This window comes from Squalius cephalus (genome assembly GCF_949319135.1).
Source record: "Squalius cephalus genome assembly, chromosome: 21".
Taxonomy (NCBI): domain Eukaryota; kingdom Metazoa; phylum Chordata; class Actinopteri; order Cypriniformes; family Leuciscidae; genus Squalius; species Squalius cephalus.
The window spans coordinates 33,110,740-33,124,497 of record NC_137142.1 but is presented as its reverse complement, the minus strand read 5'-3'; the positions used below and the strand labels follow the sequence as shown (position 1 = coordinate 33,124,497).

General features: G+C 37.1%; 1 protein-coding gene across 6 annotated transcripts in view; it reads right to left on the bottom strand.

Annotated features, from left to right (window-relative positions):
- The window catches only part of LOC307148969 (signal-induced proliferation-associated 1-like protein 2), a 138,149-nt gene that overhangs the window by 123,834 nt on the left and 557 nt on the right, over window positions 1-13,758 (bottom strand). The gene's annotated exons all lie outside the window — the stretch shown is intronic.

Sequence of the window (13,758 nt, the reverse complement as noted above, 5' to 3'; positions counted from 1 at the left end):
CTGTCTTAAAATTTTACGTTTAATCAACTTGGATTTTTGAGTCATCACAACAAAAAAAACACTAAATTTTAAGTTGTGATAACTAATTGCAACAATATTTTTTTACAGTGCAAGCATACTACAATATTATCTGTATAGTATCAATATTATCTGCAGAAAACACTTCACTTAGAAATTGCTGGTAAATTTCACAAATAATGACAAAAAAACGGCAAAAAACACAATGTCATTTTTAAGTGAAAGACTGAAATAGTATTTTCTTGTAAAACATACTGCAATCATCTTTATTTACAACTTCAGGGAAAAAAATGTTTTACAGTCTAAGTAAAAAGCCCATTTCAACATCAAAATTAAATAATTTTTCATTAACCAAGAATGTCATTCATTTTCCATGAGACAGTGCTTGTCCCTTTGTGATGCATGTTAAAGTAATTATTCTTAGAGTAAATTGCTTCGTCCTAAAAAATAGTCACAGAACTTCACATCAGCATTTTTGTTTTGCAGGTCTATTGTTCCCATACGGAGCTTTTGTTTCACTTAGAAAGAAGAACTACAGGAATACCATGGTACAGTGATTGTATCAGATTATAAGAGATGCACTGACATTGATTTTCAAATTTATGCACCATGATATTCACTAGACACTTCCAATAATGCATGATAATACTATGATAATACTATGTTTTGTCTAGGAATCATGGTAATAGGTCTATATTATCATAATTCCTAGACAAAACATGCCAAATAATAGGGCCATTACTGTATACACACTTTGTAAATCAGGACTGATACAATTCATGTATCTAACAATCAAATTAAGAATTTTGATTGATTAATACCAATCAATTAAACTTGTCTAACATTTGATCAAATTCAATCTTGTTTACAAACAACTGAATTTAACTTATGTACAAGATAAACATGTAACAATTTAAGTTGTTTTGTTGAGCATTCTGTTCTTTAATGATTCATTATACTGGCAGCAGTTTGACATCATCATTGCATCAAACCTGCTGTAATATTGTTATCAAGTGCACGTGTAATGCATGAAGGAAGAATCTGATTTGTTGTCTTGCCAAAGGAAGGTCATATGAAGGAGGTTAGAACATCAATCCATCCAGCATCAACTCCCATGAGGCTCATACTAACACAAACCATATTATCGTGACCACATTACCGCGCATCTGTCAAGGTTACGCTCCATTTGACACAATAATTGAAACTCCTCACCCATAAAAACGGCATTTTAAGAGTTCATAATAAGAAAGCCCAGTCTAATAAATACAAATCCACTCCAACCAACACAACAGCTGATGATTTTTTATTATTACACAAAGAATGATGTCAGCTTGTTTTTGAGGTCTCTGGATACTACAGGTGAAAATACTTTTTAAATCAATCAAATCAACCTTTAGGTTTCAGGCTTATGTTATTCAAAATCCTGTCTTTAAGAGTAGCATAATAATAAAAATGAAAAAGCATGGTCATGGATTCAATTAGGGCGGGTGGTGGGTGCGGGTGGTGATGGCGCAGTGGATAAGACACAAGCCTTTGGTGTGAGAGACCCGGGTTCGAATCCACTGTGAGACACCAATGTGTCCCTGAGCAAGACACTTAACCCCTAGTTGCTCCAGAGGCGTGCAACCTCTGACATGTATAGCAATTGTAAGTCGCTTTGGATAAAAGCGTCAGCTAAATGAATAAATGTAAATGTAAATGTAAATGTAAATGTAAATTACACGGCATGCATGAACTGCTAAACAAGTAAATATAAAAATCACTGTGGATAAAATTGGATAATTAAATAAAAAGAAACAAAATATTAAATACAGTTACAGCACATACTTTATCACTATAAAAAAAAAATTAAACAAAATTTTAAACATGAAAGTATTATGCAATCATTTAAAACATTTCTCTTTTTATAGAGCTTGTGTAGCCCCGCCCCTTTTCAGCGCCACACTTGTTGTGTTTTGTCTTCCGGTTTATATTTCCACAGCATGAAGGGAAGATCTTACGGATTTATGAATGAAGCGCTCGTTTTAAAATCTTCCCGGTCTACTGATATTAGTTGCATTGCATTAGACATTAAAGGGTAACTCTCGTCAAAATTGAACCTAGGCTATTTTTGTTAATCTACCCGAGTCAAACTTTCGTGTAAAGGCATAATTAGAATGGAAACGCCACTTTTAAGATTGACCGTATTTTCGTTTTAGGTCAAAATTCCTTTTGAATGGGAGTGCATGGGGCACTACTATGATAGCATCAAAATTGCTATTTTTAAAACACTAAGAAGGCTCGACACAACATGAAACTGCTGGAAGTATCACCAAAGGCTCTACACATGAACTCCAGCATTGAGAACATTGTGTGTGTACACAGAGATTACTAAAAAGAAAGATTTTGTACGACTCACTTTATCAGTTAGTGTTTCCGGTGGCTGGAATTTGGTCAGTCAAAAGTAGTCGATCTCTGTCATGAACTTGTAATTTCAATGAAAAGCATGATAACTTAGATAAAAAAATTATCCGTGAATTTTATATGGAAACATGTTACGTTGCATTCGGAAATCAACTTCTTTTGACTGACAAAATAATGACATCCGCTTAATACATTACAATGCTCATGATAACTTTCCTTAACTCTAATATAAGTAAATCCACTTCACCAGGTAATTACTCTTCGACAGCGACACCATAGAAATATACAAAGCTATACGGAAGTTCAGAGAAAAAAATCTTTTGTTTAGAATTTTGTTTCTCTGGTGCATAAGGTCTATATAGAGCCTTTTTGGCATAAAGGGTTCTTTAAAATTGAGTCAAGAACCCTAGAGTTCTAAATACAACCCTTTCTTCTAAAAGTGTTAAAAGGTTAGACTGGCAAGAACATGTTACCCATTCATGGCCTTACCAACTGTGCAAACTGCACTTCACTATCTCACACAGCAACTGTGAAAATAGGAAAAGGAAAAAGGCTGATTCGAGAGAAAGTGAATAGAGCCGAGTCCACAAGCGCCCATCACAATAGGGCAGAGGTATGTGCTCGAAATCCCTCTCATCTCAGATCCGAGGTCGAGAGCGTCGAGGTCAGTGTCCCAATTGTCTGGAGCCACTGGAGAAAAGCGAGCGGGTTAACCCTCGTGACCCCGGAGTCCAGCTCCAGCGCGGTTAATGACTGTTCCGCTTTCACTGTCTCTACCGTGAGTCAACAGACAGAACATGATGTCAGGCCGGTGACTCAAACGCACTGTGTGTTATTTTAACGCTTACAATTACCACTGGAAAATATGTGAGACCTGGATGTTGAAAAATAGCCAATGTATGCATATCTATTTCTCAATATTATTAATGCATCCCTATTATTTGTATTTCTCAAACTTACAGTTAGGGGTTTTTAATCCATAAATGCAAGTATTAAACTTCAGTATGCAGATTATTGAATGATTTTCACTTGGCAGACGTTAAAATAGTTGTGAAAATCCCATAGACTTACATTGAAGGAGGGACCAGAGACACATATAGACACCAGAATATCACAGAGACTTGAGCAGGTAAGTTGACATAGACTGTCAAATTGACAAACTAGAATACGAAAATAGTTTTGCCCGACCTTTTGAATTTTTAATCCAAGCTTCCAGCCTCACTCGAACAGATTTTAAGCTCCAATGCAAATTGAATTCCATAAATATAAAAAGAAAAGGATTTTTTCCCCCCCAACTCAAATCCTATAAAGCGACCTGAGCATTTACTGTATCCTTTCAACTGTTTTGTGTGACGGGATGATTTTCACTCAAACTGTTTATGAAAACAAGAACTGAAGGGTCAAAAGCTAAAGAATCATCCAAGCGATGAAATCCATTTTCCCTTCTACATTCAACACTTTGTGATAAACAGTGCAGGATTGAATGCATGTAAACCGTATGTCGGTCTTAGCCTACATTTCACTGAACCGTGTGCAGCTCATACTTCAGATGGTAAGTGGGTCATAATAACATCTCAGTGGCACAGAGTGGACTGTAGGCGTGTTTCCATTACAGATTTGCGCAAAACTTTTGCGATTTTTTTCTAAATGTCGACAAAAAACTATTGCGAAATGACGGCATTTCCATTAACCGATGTTATGCGACTAAAACTTTATTTTTTCCTCTCGCAATAAGACCTTTCAAAAATCATGGCGACGGATGTTGGTTGGTTTATGTATATCTCAGCCACTGCACTGGCCATTATTATTAATCAAAGGTCGTATGCGTGTCATCCAATCATTGACCCTTATACTTGAGAGCGGCACATATGAGATGTTTCTGGGTTTCTCCCTCATATCTGCTTTGAGGTCTTGAATGTGGAATTTCTTTGAGGTTTAGAATCCATTGTAATTCTTTTGTCTTTTGTGAATTTAAGAAAGAACTCTGTCTCGTATTCTGTCCAAACACACCGCGCCATCTACGTCAGGTGACTGTAAATGCGCAAAAACTGTTTCCATTGCAGGTTTGCGAAATATTTCTTTTTCGAATTGCCTGAAAAACCACCTCATGCGAGCGTAAAAACTTTTTTGCGATAAATGGGAGTTTTTGCTAAATTTACGTGTTTCCATTGGGCGTATTTTCAAATCGCAATTTCAATTTGCGCAATTTGAAGGGTAATGGAAACGCGGATAGTGTCACCATATATCTCAACCCCTAACCAGAGGGGTCTTCGGTCCTGACCCGCGTGGTGCATCTGCCGTGCTGATGCTTCACTGGTTTTCCTCTGACCTTCACTATCGATTTGGCCTCAATAGCCATTTTTCCACTGTTGGGCCAGTGCGAGCCAGGGCGAACAACGTGGCGGGTGGGGCCAATAGCCTCGGAACTAGAAAATCCCCATCGAATCGCAATCGGAAGTTATTTCAGACACTCGCTGACCTGTGGTCTACTGCATAAACAGCCACTATGATAAGACTTTTAGAAATAAGGTCTTTGCACACTGAGTCCAAAATTTTCGTATGCGTTTTTTCGTATTCGTCATTCGGAGGCTCTGAATTGTCAAAACACCTCTCAAAATACTTGCTACAGATGCAAAATTGTTTTTAATGACGGACGAAAGTTTCGGAGGCAGTGTGTAAACGTGACTGACAAAATGTGAGGTCAATTTCAGACGAGAATTTTGGACTCAGTGTGCAAGGACCTTTAGTCTGATCAGTGCTTTTTGGATTCAAAGTAAACTAATCTACTTTTTCACGTAGTCTTGAAAAAAAAAAAGATAACTTGTAACTGACCACAGACGATCTCATTGATGTCTGACATAAGTGCACAAACAGCTTTACATAAAAATGAAAATACCCAAAACAGCAAAACTAATATTATAAAGCATAGTTCCAACCCTAAATTCTCTAAAAGTCTGTCTACATGCACATGAGTTGGATTTTATTTTAATGCACTAAGATGAGACAGCGAAACTGCCCATGTTGTGCTCAAAATCCATTAACAACACGTTCGTACTTATCTTGACAAGATTAGTTGCACAATCCCACATGTTTCATCCATTAACACTGAGGAAATGTGTTAATAATGGGCCTCCATCCATCCATAAATTGACCACAAATGTGCATCACTGATACATCCTGGCACATATATATGATGGGGAAAAAATTAATGGAAAATATATAAAAAAAAATAAATAAAAAAAAACAGGTGATACAAATCCCATTGAGTCTACAAAGTGATTTTAAAAAGCAAGCAAAAAAAAAAAACTGCTACCACTTTTTTGCTTCCACTACGGTCCCTGATGCATAAATACTGCAAGATGTGTGGCTGAAAAACGCTAACATTTCTGACAACAAAATGGACTTGATGTGATTTTTTCAATTTTCAAATACAAATTACCCACTTCAGCATCATTTACTGCCAAACATCCATAGATGTTTCAGTAAAGCCATGATGGCAGAAACAGAAAGGGATGAGTGACAGAACGAGGAGATAAACAACTTATGTAGAGCGCACTGTGCAGAACATAACATGCTTACATTGGGCCTGTAACATGATTATACGTGGCTGGAAAACACACACATGATCCAACTAGTGTCACTCAGTTACCCATTGGGATTCAGAAACTGACTTTAACTGGCTAAGTTTTGGCTATACGTCACAACATGGGACTAGTGTTCAACCAAAGTGGGTTTTTCAATGGCCAATGACGATACACCATCCAAATGGTTGGCATGGCAAGACTTTTTTGAAAGAAGTCTCATATGCCTATCACCATCTCTGAATGCTCAACATGTCGAACCTTGAAGCAAATGAACTAGTGTCACTCCTGTCAGATAACAAACTGAAGCAAACTGAAGCTACAGTTCACACGGACTCATCAAAAGTGGACAATAGAAGATTGGGAAAACGTTGCCTGGTTTGATGAGTCTCGATTTCTCCTGCAACATTCAGATGGTCGGGACAGAATTTGGTGTAAAGAGTGAAAAGCATGGATCCATCCTGCCTTATATCACCAGTTCAGGCTGCTGGAGGTGTAATGGTGTGTTATATATTTTCTTGGCACACTCTTAGTACCAACTGAGCATTATTTAAACACCACAGTCTACCTGAGTATTGTTGCTGACCATGTCCATCTCTTTATGACCACAGAGTATCATCTTCTGATGGATCCTTCCAGCAGGATAACATGCGATCACAAAGCTCAAATCATCTCAAACTGGTTTCTTGATCATGACAGTGAGTCACTAAACTCAAACGTCTCCACAGTCATCAGATCTCAGTCCAGTAGAGCAGATTTGGAATTTGCTGGAGCAGGAGATTCACATCATGGATGTGCAGCCGATAAATCTGCAGCAACTGTGTGATGCTTTCATGTCAATATAGACCAAACTCTATGTTTCCAGCACCTTGTTTAATCTCTGCCACCCACAAAGAATACAGTACACATTATATTTCTCTCTCTACCATACCACAATGTGACAGCACACAGAGATGCATCATGGGACTGAATCCCTGCACAATAACAGACAAAAGGGTAAAGCAATGTCAGTGACAATGCCAAAATTAGCAGCAACAGATATTCCCTGGGCCAGTAAATCATCTCGGTCTGAAACCAGCGCAGAGACGCACGACATCATATTAGTAACATCTGGAAGAAGAAACTCTATCAGGGCGTCTCCTTCACTAACCTGCAAGATGAGACCATGTTGAGGTGGATGCGTGTATTCCACTGAATGATGGATATATATATATATATATATACCTGCTCAGATTTCATGTGTATTCATGTCCTTTAGCTAAGAATAATGTCAAGCTCTCAAGCCAAAGATCAGGATACAGAACACCGCCAGAGGTTAAAGAGGGTGTTACACAAATTGACTTGCAAATAAAATGAATGTTTCAGCAGCGTCCAACCATATAAATAAAAAACATTTTTAAATGAGATAAAGACGCACAATAAAAGTAACTTGTAAACATAATAGAATTGGCGTTCAGTGTTTAACTTTATGCAACTTACAATGTTAGTAAAGACGGTGGAGGACCACTCAAATATGAATAAAATGGACATTTATTTGAAATTGGTTGTGTGACATGCAATGTGTGTGTGTGTGTGTGTGTGTGTGTGTGTGTGTGTGTGTGTGTGTGTGTGTGTGTGACAAGTTAATCCATGCAAAACTATTTTAAGAAGCATTTTGCTTATTATTATGCATGCATATTTAATGAACTACCGGTACATGGAAAAGTTCATTTGTCACACCGCAGGACAATTGAAAACGAACTGATGAAGGCAGAAATGGAATTAAATGGTGACTGGTTAGAGGACCTAAAATGTACTTTCCCTTATACATACACACTGTAAACCCCAATAAGTTGGCAAAACTCAAAAATTTCAGGTAATCAGTTAAATCAAAAAGTTAAGAAATTTAAAGTCTAAGTAAGCGGAACAGGCAGGTTTTTATTTTGTATTTCCACATTTTAATTGCTCTTAACTTGAAATATTTGAATAAGCTCTTTTTTTTTTATTTAATTTAATTGTATCTGTTCTCAAACTAAACTCATGCTCCACTCGTCACCATGATGGCAACCCCCAAAAACCCAACATAACAGAAACTCTTCTCAATTAGCATAGCTAAACATTAAACACTACTACGTCTCCCACTTAACATTAATCTTGCACGCGCACAGACACACACACACACACACACACAAAAATATTATATAACACTTAATTTTAGCATTTACTCTCCCTTTCGAATGTCATGGCAAAGCATGCTGGGAAATAGAACTCCCAGCCCAGTTTCAGTTGAATTTAAGTTTGTCTAAATTAAAAGAAATAAGTTCATAAAACTCAAAACAATGAAACAGTGAAGGTTTCCTTAAAATGTGTCGGTTTTGTGAACTCAAATGAAAAAGAAAGTCAAATCAAACATTTGATTTAACCAAATTTGTTTAAGTTGACCCTACTCAAACCAATTAATTATTTTGAGCAGTAGGGTTTACAGTATTTAAACTTAAACCTAAAATCTGATGTTGACCATAGTCAGTCCATAGGAGTCAACAAAATTGAGAAAGTAGCTGCATAATAAAATCGGCCTGCTAAATAAGCATGCTTGATAGCACTCTTTTCAAAACACTCGTTATAAAAAGAAGATTTAAAGGGATATTTCACCGCTGGAAAGATGAATGTGTATTTAAATTGGGTCATTTATGTAGTAGAAATGTGAAATTATTTAAGAAGTTGGTGCCTTCTAGACTCAGAAAAGCCAGTAAATGTATTTTTGGCTCATGTGGATGAAAGACAACAACTCCCAGAATGCACTTGCTTCGCTGCCCTACGAGGACACTCCCAAGCCACGCCTACCGGTTACAGAGGACAGTATCAGAAGACATGATACAACTAGGCTACTAGTCGACTCGAAACCGAAAAGACAGTGTTTTATCGTGAGATCCCCCTATGGGCGGGTTGAAGACATGCGGAACGAGCTCCTCCTACTGGCTGGAGTCTCTCGCCTCTGGACAAAAGAGCCTCTGATGAAGCTAAATGACGATTTTTGCGTCATCTGAGGTTTCTTTCCAGACACACAATACAGAAATCTCTCGTCTCAGGGGGACATGAGGGAGGGAAGCACGGTCATTCGAAAATACTACCGGGTTTCTACTGATACAAAGCTTAATGCTAATCGGTGAAGTATCCCTTTAGTTTGCCACATTCCAAAACCAATAAAAATAAAAAAAAAACATTCATTGTCATGATAATTGTGTCTCCGCCAAATGACAACAGTTACACAAATACGGTTTAAATAAACAGACAGGCTTGTTGTGGAGTCAGCTGGCAGAGATCTGCTCTGATGATGCCAGTCACAACTGTTGGTCATTAACAAGTACAAGAGAGAATGAACCAGACGGGTGACTGATTACAAACCAAGCACAAATTCACACGACTAAAGATCCATACATGATGTACAATTAAAAAAAAATACCAGATGTTCTTGTTAACCTATTAGTACTTATTTCTTCTCCAATGCACCCAAACCAAAAGATTCCTACACCCTCAAGTTTCTGTGAATCTCTATATGATTTGAGTCCTTACTGCAAGTCGGTGAATTGTCTCTTTTATCGTCTGCCAAGGAGTAAAAATCGATCATATATTGAAAATAAGACCAATAATTTGAGGAATCATTCACTTATGGAGGAGCGCAAACGTGTTGGATGAAGGAATTAAATACCGAAGTTATATACTTTAAGTCAAAGGTTTGTATAAATCACGAATGTTATAAGCATTAGTAACAGAGAGAGACTGTTGCCTTTGGAAAGGCCATTTCTGATGGGATCCATCCATTATTTGTTGAATGAGTTGCCAGTAAACATGAAGAGCAGATGGCCCATACTAATCCATTTCATTTGGAGTCCATCTCGTCTCTTCTGGTTAAACATGGAATATCCATGTAATATCATGCAATGAGGGAGATAACAGTGATAAACGGTTGTCTTGGCATCCTTTGGTCCTGATTGCCACATCTCAAGATACTTTATTCCTTTATCCGACGGATTAGAAGCACGACTAAGATTCGTATGTTTGAGAAATGTTGTCTCACAACCCCATCGTATTCAAATAACACATTTCCGACACTTAAACAATGCACATAACCCATCAAAAAGCATACTAAATAGTGTTGTTAACCTGGTTCACACATTAAACAAAACTGCTTGACGTGAGGGTAGCGAGCAGCTGTCCACCTGTCCCAACAGATGTTATTTCCAAGACGAGTCTCCAAAACGAGCTTTAATTTCCTGTCATTATGTTATGAATGCATTCAGGAGTGCAACGCAAGACAAACATCCTTCTGCAGTCACTGTGCCATCTAAGCCCAGCGATGGGAAGACAAGCCTCTCGTTTCTCCCAGGGGAACATAAGAAGACGACAAAGAAGAAAACTTAAACACGCCAATTGCAATGAAAATACATAATTTACCTAAACTAGTCAAGTCACATTTATTTATATAGCACTTTATATAATACAATACAGCAATAAAAAAATGCTATGCAAAATTTCATCAATTGTTATATATAAGATCAATTAGAGCTATAGAGTTTGGTTGGATATGCAGCCTTCAACATTAAAACCAACAGATCTGGGATAAGACAAGTCTGTTTATTTTGCTATCCTACCCATGCACGACTATATTGTGAGTTGCTGTTTATTATTTGCATTTCAAGTCAACAGTGAAATGAAAATGTACCCTATCAATTTTCTAAATGCAAGTTATAGATCTTATTGTGAACAATTCATCCATTGACTTTGTAATGATTAATCAATAAATATCATAACTAGATCTTCAGATGAAAACAACAGGACATATGCAGGACTTCTCAAATCATTTTAGACATGATTGCGAGTGCTTATCTGCCTCCACATTTGAGTGCAATCTCAAAAATCCAATAAACAATAAATGCACAGAACCAACACATTTTTTCTTTTTTGATAATGTTACAATCAGATGTTTGTCACAATACGGAATAAAAGAAAAGTCACTCACTACTGCCGTTTCATTGTGACTTTAAAAGTACCCCTTGTATTGTTATTATTATAAAGGTTCCTAATTTTGTTTTGGAGTCTACAACAGGTTTACATGCATCCACGTTAAAAAAAAAAACATGTTAATTTTCTCATAATATACATTCCACCTCATTTCTCAAAGTCTGAAAACAGTTTTTCGAAGATTCAGTCTCTCTAAACCACTCGTTTTACGGCGAGCCTACTCTGCTCTGATTGGTCAGACGGCACAGTCTGTTGTGATTGGTCGACTGCTTACAGTGCGAATATGAAACGCCTATTCTCATATCAGAATTTCAGCTCTTCCTCACAGTGATACGAACAGTAATGATGGCGTTGTTTTTTCCCATATCAATTCAAGTCAGAGTCTCATCCTTTGGAAGTGCATCAAAGTGGATTTGATTTCGCAGCAAATCAACAAGCCAAACTCTTACAGTCTCAGCTGAAGACCATAGGCGGGCATTAAGCAAATTTGTTACGAACCTACGTAGGTTCATGCAGGAATTAAAGGGGTGGTTGATTATGATTTTACTTTTCTAACTTTAGTTAGTGTGTAATGTTGCTGTTTGAGCATAAACAACATCTGCAAAGTTACAACGCTCAAAGTTCAAAGCAAAGGGAGATATTTGCTTTTAAAGAAATTGCTTTTTAAGGACTACAACAAACGGCTGGTAGAGATTACACCACATTCCTCCTGGGCTAGTGACATCACCAACCCTAGAATTTACATAAACCCCGCCCCCGGGAACACGATTTTATAGATTATCATAACAGAATATGCTAATCAATGACTAGAAGATACTACACAAAACTACATAAATTCATCAACTAACCATTCAAAAACGTCCTGTTGCTTCTACATGTTGTCACTTCTTCTTGAGTCACTCTCTCTCCATTATTGTCTGACTTAGCTCTTGAAGCTCCGCCCCCTGTGCCCGGAGCAGCAGCTCATTTGCATTTAAAGGGACAGACACAAAAACGGTGTGTTTTTGCTCACCCTCAGAAAGTGACAACTTTAACATGCTATATAAAAATATCTGTGGGGTATTTTGAGCTAAAACTTCACATACAAACGGGACATCACAGACTTATTTTACATCCTGTGAAAAGGGCATTAAACCACCCCTTCAAAATACTGACGACTCATTTCAGCAGTTCAGAATCGATTCTCTCATTTAAAAAAACAATAACTTTAATTGTTGAGCAGCACTTAAACTGCAAGCCTTTAACATTTACAATCAGCTATGTTACACACTGCATGAAAGGTATATTCAAAAAAGCATAACAGGGGCACTTTAACTATGCTTTTCCCCCCACCATCTGCAACCAAACCACTTTTCAGGGAAATAAACATTCTGATAGTTCACACACAGTTGTCTCTGTTTATTAAACTAGAATATGTCTATGAATATAGGCTTTCCATGTGGTTTTCATCCTCAGAGACAGGGATGTAATTTTGTGTGCTGGTGGGAAAGAACTGACCATCAGAAGGATTTTCTCCAGTCCGTGTCCCCCACGTATTATTACTGATACGGCTATAAAGAAAATGGCTTTATTACCCTTGACACCGCACCGCACAAGGACTCGGCTGTGTAACTTGTCTAATCAAATGTGCAATTATCTGACCATAATCTGATACGAGCTGGCTGTCCAGAAGACAGAGAAAACACTCATACTGAAGTCCTTTGAGTGGCACAGCACAAAGACTCCTGCATTAATATCTACACTGTTCACAGATACTAGAATACTTCTGATCATTTCTTTGTTTAGAGCAGAATAAAAAATGACAGCTCATTATTAACTAAGAGGAAGCTGTTCCTTCCCTTACAAAGAAATACCATACAATGGTAGAGTAATGGTTTCAGATATGGTAATGTGATATTGCAGTGCATCATTACCATATTCATTTTCAATGGTACATAGAAGAATACCATGAAATCACCATGGTGCATGTCCAAAAACATGTCATTAAAGTGATAGTTCACCCAAAAAATTAATATTCTGTCATGATTTAGGCCTCATGTTGTTCCAAACCTGTATGCATTTCTTTCTTCTTCTGAACACAAAAGAAGATATTTCAAAGAAATAATCAATAATCAAACAGTTCCAGTATTCCTTCCGAATATGGAAGTCATAACTGTCTGGTTACCAACATTCTTCAAAATATATTTTTAGTCCAACAGAATAAAGAAACTCATACAGGTTTGGAACAAAGTGAGTAAATGATGACATCATTTTCATTTTTGGGTGAACTATTTATTTTTAACATGTACTTTTGTTATTGATCAAGGCCTAAAGCAGGGGGTTTTAATATACAATACCAAAGACCCACAAATATGATCATCCTTGTGCGAGTGTTGTTCAAAAATCTATAAATATACTCAAATATCATCTCATATCAAGTTATATACAATCTGTCATTTGTCACTCAAGCACTATACATAAAAACTGCCATTAAATCATCTTAAAACTCCTAATTCTGAAGAATGGATTGGTAATATGTGGTACAGATAATCAGTTCAATAAAGAAAATTTGACAATCCCATCATCATGTAACTGGATTGTTGATCCATAAGAACATTCAAGAGCCCTCTAGTGGATTTCTGACAGCCTGTGTTTAAAATCAACTTTATTTTGACTGCCTTTGTGTTATTTAAAGCACAGTCCCTGGGCTGCATATGAACCTGATAACTCCACAGTCCATGATAAAGACAATAACTGTACAAAATGACAAAGTGCA